Source organism: Chiloscyllium plagiosum, unplaced genomic scaffold, assembly GCF_037043375.1.
Source record: "Chiloscyllium plagiosum isolate Xiang-an unplaced genomic scaffold, Cpla_swu_hap1 HiC_scaffold_9, whole genome shotgun sequence".
NCBI lineage: Eukaryota > Metazoa > Chordata > Chondrichthyes > Orectolobiformes > Hemiscylliidae > Chiloscyllium > Chiloscyllium plagiosum.
Window position 1 is genome coordinate 17,894,080 of NW_028270147.1, and position 13,167 is coordinate 17,907,246.

General features: G+C 43.0%; 2 protein-coding genes across 5 annotated transcripts in view; both read left to right on the forward strand.

Moving 5' to 3' along the window:
- lrrc8db (leucine rich repeat containing 8 VRAC subunit Db) overlaps nucleotides 1–13,167 on the forward strand; it is a 107,785-nt gene that overhangs the window by 92,251 nt on the left and 2,367 nt on the right. The window lies entirely within an intron of this gene.
- The window catches only part of LOC122554163 (volume-regulated anion channel subunit LRRC8C-like), a 102,505-nt gene that overhangs the window by 69,554 nt on the left and 19,784 nt on the right, over nucleotides 1–13,167 (forward strand). The window contains exon 1 of one of the 4 annotated variants that reach the window (XM_043698748.2): nucleotides 7,281–7,353. The exons of 2 other annotated variants lie outside the window; for them this stretch is intronic. The gene's annotated coding sequence lies outside the window, so the exon portion shown is untranslated. Of the gene's footprint in view, nucleotides 1–7,280; nucleotides 7,354–8,538; nucleotides 8,667–13,167 lie in introns of those variants that run through there. One more of the 4 variants, XM_043698751.2, reaches the window with a different exon arrangement.

A 13,167-nucleotide genomic window follows, 5' to 3' on the forward strand; every position in this document is an offset into this window, starting at 1 on the left:
CTGCAAAAGCACCTACTAGCTGCAGGACAACTTGGCTTCAAACAGGCAACAAAACCAGCTTTATCATAAGAAAATGGGGCAAGTGCAGCATATGGGTTGCAGGGTATTCCGATGGAAGTGCACATCCTCGCCAGTCCGAGTGAGCTTGGGGAACACCACATGAATGAAGGTAATTGCATAGCCTTACTCAGGACATATCTTGAACAGAGGGACTCTAGGTCAGCTCACAGCAAAACTCCAAAACAAAGTCAAGCCTCATCCAAACAGTTAATATTTTCTTCTGTAACCAGGCTAGCAAGCCATTGTAGTTGCTACCCATATGCTTACAAGAGACAGCACAAGGCCAGTAAATTTCCCATCTGAAATTATTTCCTATTGCTGCTAGAAAAATGTCTATTATTCATCATTCTTCTGTTACACTGTAACTTGTGTGTTTTGCACTTATTATGCACGTTATGCCATGCACAACTGTGTAGTTTGTGCTGTCCATGTAGCACCCTCGATCCTGGAATAACGCTGTCTCGTTTTTACTGTATCAGTTGTATATGGTAGAAATGTCAAATAAAAGGTACTCTATTCTCTACACTACTAGATCTAATTGGAGTACGAGAAACCATAGGTCAGGTCTGGAACAGTTAAATTCTTAGCAACATCCAAATCAGAACCAATCAAAATAAACATCTGGTTAAATGGCTGGTTCTGATGAAGGTCGATACCAGCGTGGCTGTTTCAGTGATCGCAAAACCAATCTTTAACAAAATTTGCTCTGAACTTCTACCTTAAGTCTGAGCAAGACCTCGGCTCGATTGAGAACATTTACTGGGGAACCTTTAGAGATTAAGGGTACAACTTCGTTTCCAGTTTCTTATGAGAAGCAGCTGGTTCATTTACCGCTGATTGTGGTAAGAGGCTTGGGCCCAAGCTCAGTGGGGTGAAATTATTGAGAAAGATTCATTAGATCGACTCAACACTTTTTAATTAGAAAATGGCTGCCTGACTGAAGTCCTTATTAAATACCCAGAAATTTTTCTGGATGCCTAAAAAGTATCAAAGGAGCCAAGGCCCCCTTGCATTTTGACCAGGAAGCAATTCCATGATTCTGCAAGGCCCGCCCAGTGTCTTTTGCATGCTGGAAAAAAGTAGAGGCTGAAATCAGAGGCTAGAAAGTGAAGGAATCATCATCCCATTCCAGTTTGCAGAATACGCAGCATCTGTTGTACTGATTATGAAGCCCGACCAGTCAGTTTCCCTTTGTAGGGATTTTCAACAAACAGTAATCTGTTTTTCATAGGTGGTTAAGTACCTAATCCCTAACATAGGGGATTTATATGCAAAGCTGGCGAGGTGGGGTGGGGTGGGAGCTGTCCTTCACAAAGGTGGACATGAGCCATGCGTACTAGCAATTCCCTGAAGTAATGTACAATGAATACCCATACCAAAATACAAAACTGCCATTTGGGCGTATTGTTGGTTTCTGCAATTTTTCAGCATACATTGGGGAACAGTTTCCAAGATCTACCGCAGGTCGCCATTTATCTAGATGACATACTAATAACAAAGAAGACCAATAAAGAACACTTAGAGACCTTAGATGTTTCTCCCAGGCAGGCATACGCCTCAAAAGAGAAAAATGTGTGTTTTTTTAGCCTAAGAAGTGACCTCCTTAGGCTACAGAGTGGACAAGAACAGGTAACACCCTCAGGGGAGGCGATGGCGGAATTTGAAATCAATAAAAATTATCTGCCAATAAGAGTCTAATGATGACCATGAATCCATTGTTCATTGTCAGAAAAACCTACCTGATTCATTAATTTCCATTAGGGAAGGAAAATGCCTGGCCTACATGTGACTCCAGACCCACAGCAATATGGTTGACTCGTAACCACCCTCTGAGCAAACAGGGATGGGCAATAAAAGCTGGCCCAGCCAGCGCCGCCTTCAACTCGTGACAGAATTAAATAAACACCCATTGGATGATAAATTTGAATTGAATTTATTGTCACATGAGGCACAGTGAAAAGCTTTGTCTTGCGAGCAATACAGACAGATCACAGAGTTAACAACAAACAGATAATTATAGATAAGTAAATAATAGGTAAACCGTGGCAAAAACAAAAACACAGGTACAGGCGAATGTTAAGAGTTTGTGAGTCGATTCAGTTTTCTAACAACAGTAGAGTAAAAACTATTTCGAAGCCGGCTGGTGCATGTGTTCAGGCTTTTGTACCTTCTCCCTGATGGTAGAGGTTGTAGAAAAGCATTGCCAGGGTGGGATGGAATGCTGGTAGCCTTTCTTTGACAGTGGGCCTGGTAGATGGATTCTATAGATGGGAGGTTGGCCTTTGTGATTGTCCGGACCGAATTCACCACTCTCTGTAACCATCTCCGATCGTGTATGGTACAGGTGCCAGACCAGTTAGTGATACATCCACACAGACGTGAGTGTGATCGAATGTGCCTCACCTGCCACATCTGTACTAGAGCTTAGGTCTTTTCTTGGGCTGCTGAATTAAGTTCAAATATAACCTGGCCTCCATCCTGGCACCTTTGAATCAATTCTTAAGAAGAGTCAGCTTTGGAAATAGTTGTGCAGCCAAGTCATAACTTTCAGGGAAGTGAAGAAACAGTTATTATCCTCTAGGGTGTTGGCACAGTATGATCCCAAGCGAGATCTGGTATTGACATGTGATGCCTCCCCATACAGTATCAAGGTAGTATTATCTCATAGGTGGCCCAATAGAGAGGAATGCCCAGTAGCGTATGCATCCAGGACTTTGGCTAATGCAGAGTGTAACTACATCCAGATAGAGAAGGAAGGTTTGGCATCACATTTTAAGTCATGAAGCTCCATCAATTCCTTTATGGGCATATATTATAATAGGGAGCAAGAGTGATTGTACCAAGCAAAGGTCACTACCAGATTCTGGCTGAACTCCATCAGGATCTGGGGTTTCCAAAATGAAGATGTTGATGAGAAGTTATCACAGGTAGCCAGGATTGGATGCAGACATAGCTGCATTGGTGGGCAGTATCCAGAATGCCAACAAGGTCAAAAATGATTGCCTGCAGCTCTCCCACGTTCGTGGAAATGATGGGTAAATCCAGCACACAGCTACATGCTGACTATGGAGGTCCTTTCCACTTCCCAAAGAACATGGCCTTACTCTTGCCATGATTTACCTTTGCTCCTGAGTTCAATTTAAACTGATCAGAGATGCTTGTGAGTCTGCGCACTGACAGGGGATCTGAGCAGGAAATGGCAAAGTCATCCATGCACAGGGATGGTTTGACCTGCAGGCCTTCACTGCCTGGGATAGTCAAGCCTGGATGTAGGTTTGCTCGCTGAGCTGGAAGGTTCATTTCCAGAAGTTTTGTTAACCTACTAGGTAACATCTTCAGTGGGCCTCTGGCAAAGCACTGCTGCTGATTCCTGCTTTCTATTTATATAGATAGATTTATAGATTACTTAGAGTGTGGAAATAGGCCCCTTGGCCCAACAAGTCCACACCGACCCGCTGAAGCGCAACCCACCCAGACACATTCCTGTACATTTACCCCTGCCCCTAACACTACGGTCAATTTAGCATGGCCAATTCACCTAACCTGCACATTTTTGGACTGTGGGAAGAAACCAGAGCACCCGGAGGAAACCCACGCAGACACGGGGAGAATGTGCAAACTCCATACAGTCAGTCGCCTGAGGTGGGAATTGAACTCGAGTCTCTGGCACTGTGAGGCAGCAGTGCTAACCATTGTGCCACCATGCCGCCCATAAACCTCCTTTGCGTTGGTAATATCATTTCCTGTGGTGACATAATTTCTGGTAGTGATCTCATTTCCTGTTCTTTTTCACAGCGGGTGGTAAATGGGGTCTAACTCAATGTGTTTGTTGATAGAGTTACGGTTGGAATGCCATGTTTCTAGGAATTCTTGTGCGTGTCTCTGTTTGGCTTGTCCTAGGATGGAAGTGTTGTCCCAGTCAAAGTGGTGTCCTTCCTTATCTGTATGTAAGGATCCTAGTGAAAGAGGGTCATGTTGTTTTGTGGCTAGTTGATGTTCATGAATCCTGGTGGCTAGTTTTCTGCCAGTTTGTCCAATATAGTGTTTGTTACAGTCCTTTCACGGTATTTTGTAAATGACAATAATTTTGCTTGTTGTCTGTATAGGGTCTTTCAAGTTCATTAGCTGCTGTTTCACTGTGTTGGTGGGTTTGTGGGCTACCATGATGCCAAGGAGTCTAAGTAGTCTGGCAGTCATTTCCGAGATGTCTTTGATGTAGGGGAGGGTGGCTAAGGTTTCTGGGCGTGTTTTGTCTGCTGGTTTGGGTTTGTTGCTGAGAAATTGGCGGACTGTGTTCATTGGGTTTCCATTCTTTTTGAATACATAATATAGGTGATTTTCCTCTGCTCTGTGTAGTTCCTCTGTGCTGCAGGGCATGTTGGCTCATTGAAATAATGTTCTGATGCAGCTTTGTTTGTGGATGTTGGGATGAATGCTTCTGTAGTTCAATATTTTTCAGCAACAAATCTAGAGAAATTATATTCCTGCCAGGGTGAAAGGGAAGGCTGGTAGATATAGGGAGTGCTGGATTACTAAAGAAATTGAGGGTTTGGTTAAGAAAAAGGAAGCATATGTCAGGTACAGACAGGATAGATTGAGTGAATCCTTAGAAGAGTATAAAGAAAGTAGACAGTATACTTAAGAGGGAAATCAGGAGGGCAAAACGGAAACATGAGATACCTTTGGCAAATAGAATTAAAGAGAATCCAAAGGGTTTTTACAAATATATTAAGGACAAAATGGTAACTAGGGAGAGAATAGGGCCCCTCAAAGATCAGCAAGGCGGCCTTTGCGTGGAGCCACAGAAAATGGGGGAGATGCTAAATGAATATTTTGCATCAGTATTCACTGTGGAAAAGGATATGGAAGATATAGACTGTAGGAAATAGATGGTGACATCTTGCAAAATGTCCAGATTACAAGGGAGGAAGTGCTGCATGTCTTGAAATGGTTAAAGGAGGATAAATCCCCAGGACCTGATCAGGTGTACTCGAGAACTCTGTGGGAAGCTAGAGAAGTGATTGCTGGGCCTCTTGCTGAGATATTTGTATCATCAATAGTCACAGTTGAGGTGCCGGAAGACTGGAGGTTGACAAACGTGGTGCCACTGTTTAAGAAGGGCGGTAAAGACAAGCCAGGGAACTATAGACCAGTGAGCCCTAGAAGCAACAGCTTATGGGCGAGTTGTATTCAATTCTGTGGGATTTGATTGACCAGGACCTGCTACAGGTGTACAACAGGATGCTGCAAATCCATGAGGAAAGGTATCTTCACCCTCATCTACAAGTGGAAGAGTTTTTTTTTGAAGGACTCAAGGGTCTTGGTCAGCTCATTAGTTATAACTTGCTGATCCTTAGGATGTCAGACTGAGATGACCTTACCGAGCTAACTTCAGGCCACTGAGCACAGAGGTCTCCCTGGGTATCTTTAGATTGAGTCTCGATGGTGATTGCTGGAGTAATGGAGTCCAATGCTGTCCTTAAGCTCACATCCATTCACAGGCAGCTGGAGTGGAGGATTAGTTTTACATGATCATTTAGTGATGAAGCAAGGTTGGATAGACAGGGTTTGTTTTCACTGGAATGCAGGAGGTTGAGGGACAACATGATGGAAGTTTATAAGATTGTGAATGGCATGGATATAGTGGAAAGTATGAGACTTTTTCCCAAGGTAAAGGGGTCAATTACTAAGAGGCAAAGGTTCAAAGTGTGTGTGTGTGGGGGGGGGGGGGGGGGGGGGGGTGGAGGTTTAAAAGAGACACAGGCACGTTTTTCACACAAAGTGCCTGGAACACACTGCCAGTGGAGATGGTGGAAGCAACAGCAGCATCAAGAAGCATCTGAATAAGAAGGGAATAAAGAGATGTGGATCCTGTAAGTGAAGACAGTTTTAATATGGAAGGGCAAAATGTGTGGCGCAGACTTGAAGGGCCTGTTCCTGTGCTGTATTGTTCTTTGTTTGTCAACATAACAACAGTTTGAAGGGTTCTTTTGTGTATGGTGAGCATGAAGTAATCCACAAACAATTGATGTGCACAATTTATATTAGGAATATAAGAACACAAAAACAAGAGTAGATCATTCTGCCTGTCAAGCCTGCCCCACCATTCAATATAATCATAGCTGATCAAACATTTTAATATCTTTTACTTATTGTATCCCCATAACTCTGTGCACTACTGGCAACCATAAATCTATCAATCTTAAACTTACTCAAAGACTGATCTCCATTACCCTCTGTGGTAATGAATTACAAGGGTTCACAACCCTCTGTGTAAAACAATTTTCCCTCATCTCAAACCTCAGTGGTTTAGGCATGGATGTTTATATTGTGCTGCCATTTCTAGACTCCCAGACCAGAGGAATCACCTTACCTGCATCTACCCTGTCCATCCATGTAATTATTTTGTACATTTCAATGAGATCACCTCTCATTCTTCAAAACTTAGAAGAATATCTGAGCATAGCAATAAGAGCATCAGAAGAATAGCAACCACCTGATGAAGGAGCAGCGCTCCGAAAGCTAGTGCTTTCAATTAAACCTGTTGGACGATAACCGGGTGTTGTGTGATTTTTAACTTTGTACACCCCAGTCCAACACTGGCATCTTCAAATCAGAATATTGGCCTAGTTTACCCAACTTTATCTTCACAGCACAGTACCACCATCCCAGGATCAACTTTGTTAGCTTTCAAAAAGGAAGTAGAAAAATACTTGAGTAGAGGCAATGGGGAAAGGTTCCCATCCCTCGAGGACCATGACACCGGACAAATTTGGGCATTTTGGCCTTCTATTTGTCTGTACCGTGAAAAAAACGTATGAGGTTGTAAATGCAGGTCAACATTTTCTATCACAATATTAAGGTGGGGCCTACCATCTGTACCTGGCTCACATCCTGATGGGATGGTGCCTTCCCAAAGTCAATCTACAACCAGCCCCCTTTGCCTGCAACAAAGACGGCGGAAACGGCTGGTTCAAATTGTCACATGTCGCATTGCCAGAATCGCCCTTTGTATCGATATGACCGTCACCACCCTCAATCACCAGGCGACTGACTTGCCCGCCAAAAAGATGGCGGAGGTGGTTCGTTCAATTCGTCACAGCCGGTGGGGGGTACAGCGCGTGCCTTTTTAATGACTGCGTCACCTTTCCCTCTTCCCCCCGGGCGCGGGGGAAGCGTTAGTTTTCAAATTTAAAGAGTGTCGGCCGGCGGCGCGCGCGCGAGGCCCGGGTGGACGCCACTCGGTTCATAAGGCTGCTCAGAGAGAGAGAAAAAACACACATAGGTCCCAAGGTAATCTCTTAACCTCTCCAAATAGAAACATAACGGCATAGTTACGGAGATGAATAAGTGCCACAACATAAGAGTAACATTATTTTGCCTTGTCGCCAGTCTGTTTATGTTTTATCAATTGATCTCCAAATAAAGAAGTAATGACATTATCAAGGAGAGAATTAGATGAATAGCTGATTAGGAATTGATTTATGAGGTATAAGTACAGCAAATAATAATTACATTCTGGATCCAACATGAGGAATCTTGAACTATTGACGTTTTACAGACACTAAATCTGTCACGAATAAAATAAAATGTTTGGTTACACCGACATACTGGTGATTTAACTTAATTTACTTGGTTGAAAGGGGATTAAGTATATAGATTAAATTGTAGAAATAATCGAATCGGAGAACTTTTTTTTCTCTGGTCTGCTGCTTTCTTTCCCATGTCAGAGTTTGACAATGATCATGTCTCATTGATTTTTTTACAGTGCTCAGAAAACAGCAAAGTATGATTTTCTCATTTTGATAAATTATGGGTTGGTCAGAGAGTAGGAAATTGATTTTTTTTTATAAAAAGGGGTGGCTCAGTGGTTAGCAATGCTGCCTCACAGCACCAGGGTCCCAGGTTCAATTCCAGCCTGTGTGGAGTTTGCACATTCTCCCCGTGTCTGCGTGGGGTTCCCTCCCACAGTCACAAAGATGTGCAGTTTAGGTGAACTGGCTATGTTAAATTGCCCGTAGGTGCATTAGTCAGGGGTCAATATAGGGTAGGAGAATGGGTCTGGGTGGGTTACTCTTTGTAGACTCCGTGTGGACTTGTTGGGCTGAAGGGGCTGTTTCCATACTGAAAACTATGAATACAGGAAAGGATTAGAAAGTAGCATTGCTCCAGTTCGAATTTAAGGTATGTGAGTGAATACAAATCCATTGTATAATGGGGCTGTTTGACAGGAGAGTGCAGCAGGGCTGATCAGATATAACCTCTGTCTCCTTCCTTAATACACATGCAGTATATAAATTCTCTATACTGGTATCCCTCCTATTAAAGTCTCCTTGAAACAATTATTCGCTTGAAACCTGCAACTTCCCAACTTTTTCCAGTTCTGATCAAGATTATCGTACTGAAGTGTTCGCTCTGTTTTTCCACAGATGCTGCCAGACCTGCTGAGTATTTCCAACATCTCTGTTTATATTTCAGATTTCCAGCATCTTGCTTTTCCATCTTCCAGAGTTTTGCTTTTGTATTTTATGTGACCTCCGTATTGAGTCATTGAGCCATACAGCATGGAAACAGACCCTTCAGTTCAACTCGCCCATGCCGACCAGGTATCCTAAACTAAACTAGACCCATTTGCCTATATTTGGCATACGTTCCTCAAAACCTTCCCTATCCTTGAACCTGTCCAAATGTCTTACAAATGTTGCAATTGTACTTGCCTCTACCACTTCCTCTGGCAGCTTGTTCCATATAAGGTTGATAAGTCCCCAGGGCCTGATGGTCTACATCCCAGGGTACTGAAGGAGGTGGCTCTAGAAATCTTGGATTCGTTGGTGATTATTTTCCAGAGTTCGATAGATTCGGGATCAATTCCTGCGGATTGGAGGGTGGCTAATGTTGTACCACGTTTTAAGAAAGGTGGGAGAGAGAAAGCAGGAAATTATAGACCAGTTAGTCTGACCTCTGTGGTGGGGAAAGATGCTGGAGTCTATTATAAAGGATGAAATTATGACACATCTGGATAGCAGTAACAGGATAGGTCAGAGTCAGCATGGATTTATGAAGGGGAAATCATGCTTGACTAATCTTGTGGAATTTTTTGAGGATGTAACTCTGAAGATGGACGAGGGAGATCCAGTAGATGTAGTGTACCTGGACTTTCAGAAAGCTTTTGATAAAGTCCCACACAGGAGGTTAGTGAGCAAAAATTGGGGCGCATGGTATTGGGGGCAAAGTACTAACTTGGATTGAAAGTTGGTTGGCTGATAGGAAACAAAGAGTAGTGATAAACGGCTCCATTTCGGAATGGCAGGCAGTGACCAGTGGAGTACCGCAGGGATCAGTGCTGGGACCGCAGCTTTTTACAATATATATTAATGATATAGAAGATGGTATTAGTAATAACATTAGCAAATTTGCTGATGATACTAAGCTGGGTGGCAGGGTGAAATGTGAGGAGGATGTTAGGAGATTACAGGGTGACCTGGACAGGTTAGGTGAGTGAACAGATGCATGGCAGATGCAGTTTACATAGAACATAGATAGAAGAATACAGCGCAGTACAGGCCCTTTGGCCCTCGATGTTGCGCCGATCCAAGCCCACCTAACCTATACTAACCCACTATCCTCCATATACCTATCCAATGCCCGCTTAAATGCCCATAAAGAGGGAGAGTCCACCACTGCTACTGGCAGGGCATTCCATGAACTTACGACTCGCTGAGTGAAGAACCTACCCCTAACTTCAGTCCTATATCTACCCCCCCTTAATTTAAAGCTATGCCCCCTTGTAATACCCGACTCCATACGCGGGAAAAGGTTCACACTGTCAACCCTATCTAACCCCCTAATCATCTTGTACACCTCAATCAAGTCACCCCTAAACCTTCTTTTCTCTAATGAAAACAGCCCCAAGTGTCTCAATCTTTCCTCATACGATCTTCCTTCCATACCAGGCAACATCCTGGTAAACCTCCTCTGCACCCGTTCCAGTGCCTCCACATCCTTCCTATGGTATGGCGACCAAAACTGCACACAATATTCCAGATGCGGCCGCACCAGAGTCTTATACAACTGCGTCATGACCTCAGGACTCCGGAACTCAATTCCTCTACCAATAAAAGCCAGTACGCCATATGCCTTCCTCACCGCACTATTTACCTGGGTGGCAACTTTCAAAGATCTGTGTACATGGACACCAAGATCCCTCTGCTCATCCACACTACCAAGTATCCGACCATTAGCCCAGTACCCCATCTTTTTGTTATTCTTCCCAAAGTGAATCACCTCACACTTAGCTACATTGAATTCCATTTGCCACCTTTCTGCCCAGCTCTGCAGCTTCTCTATATCCTGCTGTAACCTGCCACATCCTTCCTCACTGTCAACAACTCCTCCGACTTTCGTATCATCCGCAAACTTGCTCACCCAACCTTCTAACCCCTCTTCCAGGTCATTTATAAAAATGACAAACAGCAATGGTCCCAAAACAGATCCTTGCGGAACACCGCTAGTGACGGCACTCCATGAAGAAACTTTGCCATCAACTACTACCCTCTGTCTTCTTCCATCCAGCCAATTCCTAATCCAAACCTCCAACTCACCCTCAATGCCATATCTCCGTATTTTCTGCAGTAGCCTACCATGGGGAACCTTATCAAATGCCTTACTAAAATCCATATATACCACATCTACCGCTTTCCCCTCATCAACCTCCTTCGTCACCTTTTCAAAGAATTCAATAAGGTTTGTGAGGCACGACCTGCCCTTCACAAAACCATGCTGACTATCCTTGATCACATTATTCCTATCCAGATGTGCATAAATCCTATCCCTTACAATTCTCTCTAAGACTTTGCCCACAACAGAAGTGAGACTCACCGGCCTATAGTTACTACATTTAATGTGGATAAATGTATGGTTATCCACTTTGGTGGCAAGAACAGGAAAGCAGATTAGTACCTAAATGGAATCAATTTAGGTAAAGGGGCAGTACAAAGAGATCTGGGTGTTCTTGTACACCAGTCAATGAAGGTAAGCATGCAGGTACAGCAGGTAGTGAAGAGGGCTAATAGTATGCTGGCCTTCATAACAAGAGGGATTGAGTATAGAAACAAAGAGGTTCTTCTGCAGCTGTACAGGGACCTGGTGAGACCACACCTGGAGTACTGTGTGCAGTTCTGGTCTCCAAATTTGAGGAAAGACATTCTGGCTATTGAGGGAGTGCAGCATAGGTTCACGAGGTCAATTCCTGGAATGGCGGGACTACCTTACGCTGAAAGACTGGAGCGACTGGGCTTGTATACCCTTGAGTTTAGAAGACTGAGAGGGGATCTGATTGAGACATATAAGATTATTAAAGGATTGAATACTCTGAAGGCAGGAAACATGTTTCAGCTGATGGGCAGAGGACACAGCTTAAAAATACGGGGTAGACCGTTTAGGACAGAGATGAGGAGAAACTTCTTCACCCAGAGAGTGGTGGCTGTGTGGAATGCTTTGCCCCAGAAGGCAGTGGAGGCCCAGTCTCTGGATTTATTTAAGAAAGAGTTGGATAGAGCTGTCAGATAGTGGAATCAAGGGTTATGGAGATAAGGCAGGAACAGGATACTGATTAAGGATAATCAGCCATGATCATATTGAATGGTGGTGAAGCCTCGAAGGGCAGAATGGCCTACTCCTGCACCTATTGTCTATTGTCTATATATGCATCACCCTCTGAGTGAAAAGGTTACCCCTCAGATCCCTTTTAAATCTTTCCCCTCTCACCTTAAACCTATGCTTCTAGTTTTAGACACCCCTACTCTGGGGAAAAGATCTTGGTTATTCACTTTATCCATGCCCCTCTTGATTTTATAAATCTCTATAAGGTCATGCCCTCAGCCTCCTACACTTGAAGGCCTATCCAGCCTTTCCTTATAACTCAAATCCTCCAGTAACATACATGTAAATCTTGTCTGCTCATATAGATTGTGTTATAACGTTTAACTGATTTCTTATTTCTATTCTGTGTATGCCTTCATAGTGCATGTAATCTATAATGAATTCCGCATATTTACTTGGTTATATATTTAACTATATTTTTTCTTATATTCAATCACCTCCATTTTTCATACAGTGTTTATCATAACCAGTTAATAAATGCAAGCTTTATATACAACAGTTAGGGCGACTTGAGAGTTAAATCTCCAGATTACCTGGAGGTCAGAGTTTATATTCACATTGTTACAGATTTATGTGCATGATTTTCATTCCCAATATTAGCAAGAAAATTTCAAAGCCAAATGCTGACACAAGCATTAACAAAACATGGAACAATAGGAGGTTAGTCCGGATTTGCATCCATGCACAAGGTCTATATATACTGTTAACAGTCCTTTGTGTACAGAAGGTTTGTTGTCTACCTGTTCTGAAAGATAATGGGCATGCTGTTTTCATGTTAAGTCATTTGCCCCAGTAAGTTTCGAACCGAGGTCAATGAATTTGTGAAAAGAATGAATTCAGGCCTTTATTGAATTGGGATGACATATGTGTTTTCTGTTTTATGTCAAACTTCACATTGAGATCTCTATGTACTGTATACAGTTTTTGACCTTGTGAATTGTATTTAATTTCAGCTTGTCTGGTAAAATGACTAAATAAGATAACTATAATTTCTTGTTTTCTGAGCACTGTGAAAAATCAATGAAGCATGATTATCATTTGTAGTACATAGCCTTCATAAATCAATCTATCTCCTGGGTAATGCTATTATCTCTTTACTTGGAAGTCTGTTCTGCATTAGGAATGGTTTGGTGATGGGTAAAATATTCTGAATCTTGCCCAGGACTTATGCTTTATACTCATTCTTAGATTTGCACCTAGAATTTAAATTAGATGCTTCACAGTGCCAGGGACCCAGGTTCAATCGTAGCCTTAGGTGACTGTCTGAATAGATTTCCTCCAGATGCTCTGGTTTCCTCCATCACTCCAAAGATGTGTAAATGAAGTGATTGGTCATTGTAAATGAGGCGGTTATAGAGTGGGGTGCTGCGTCTCAATGGGATCCTCTTTGGAGAGTCAGTGCAGACTCGATGAGCCAAATGGCCCCTTTCCGTACTGTAGGGATTC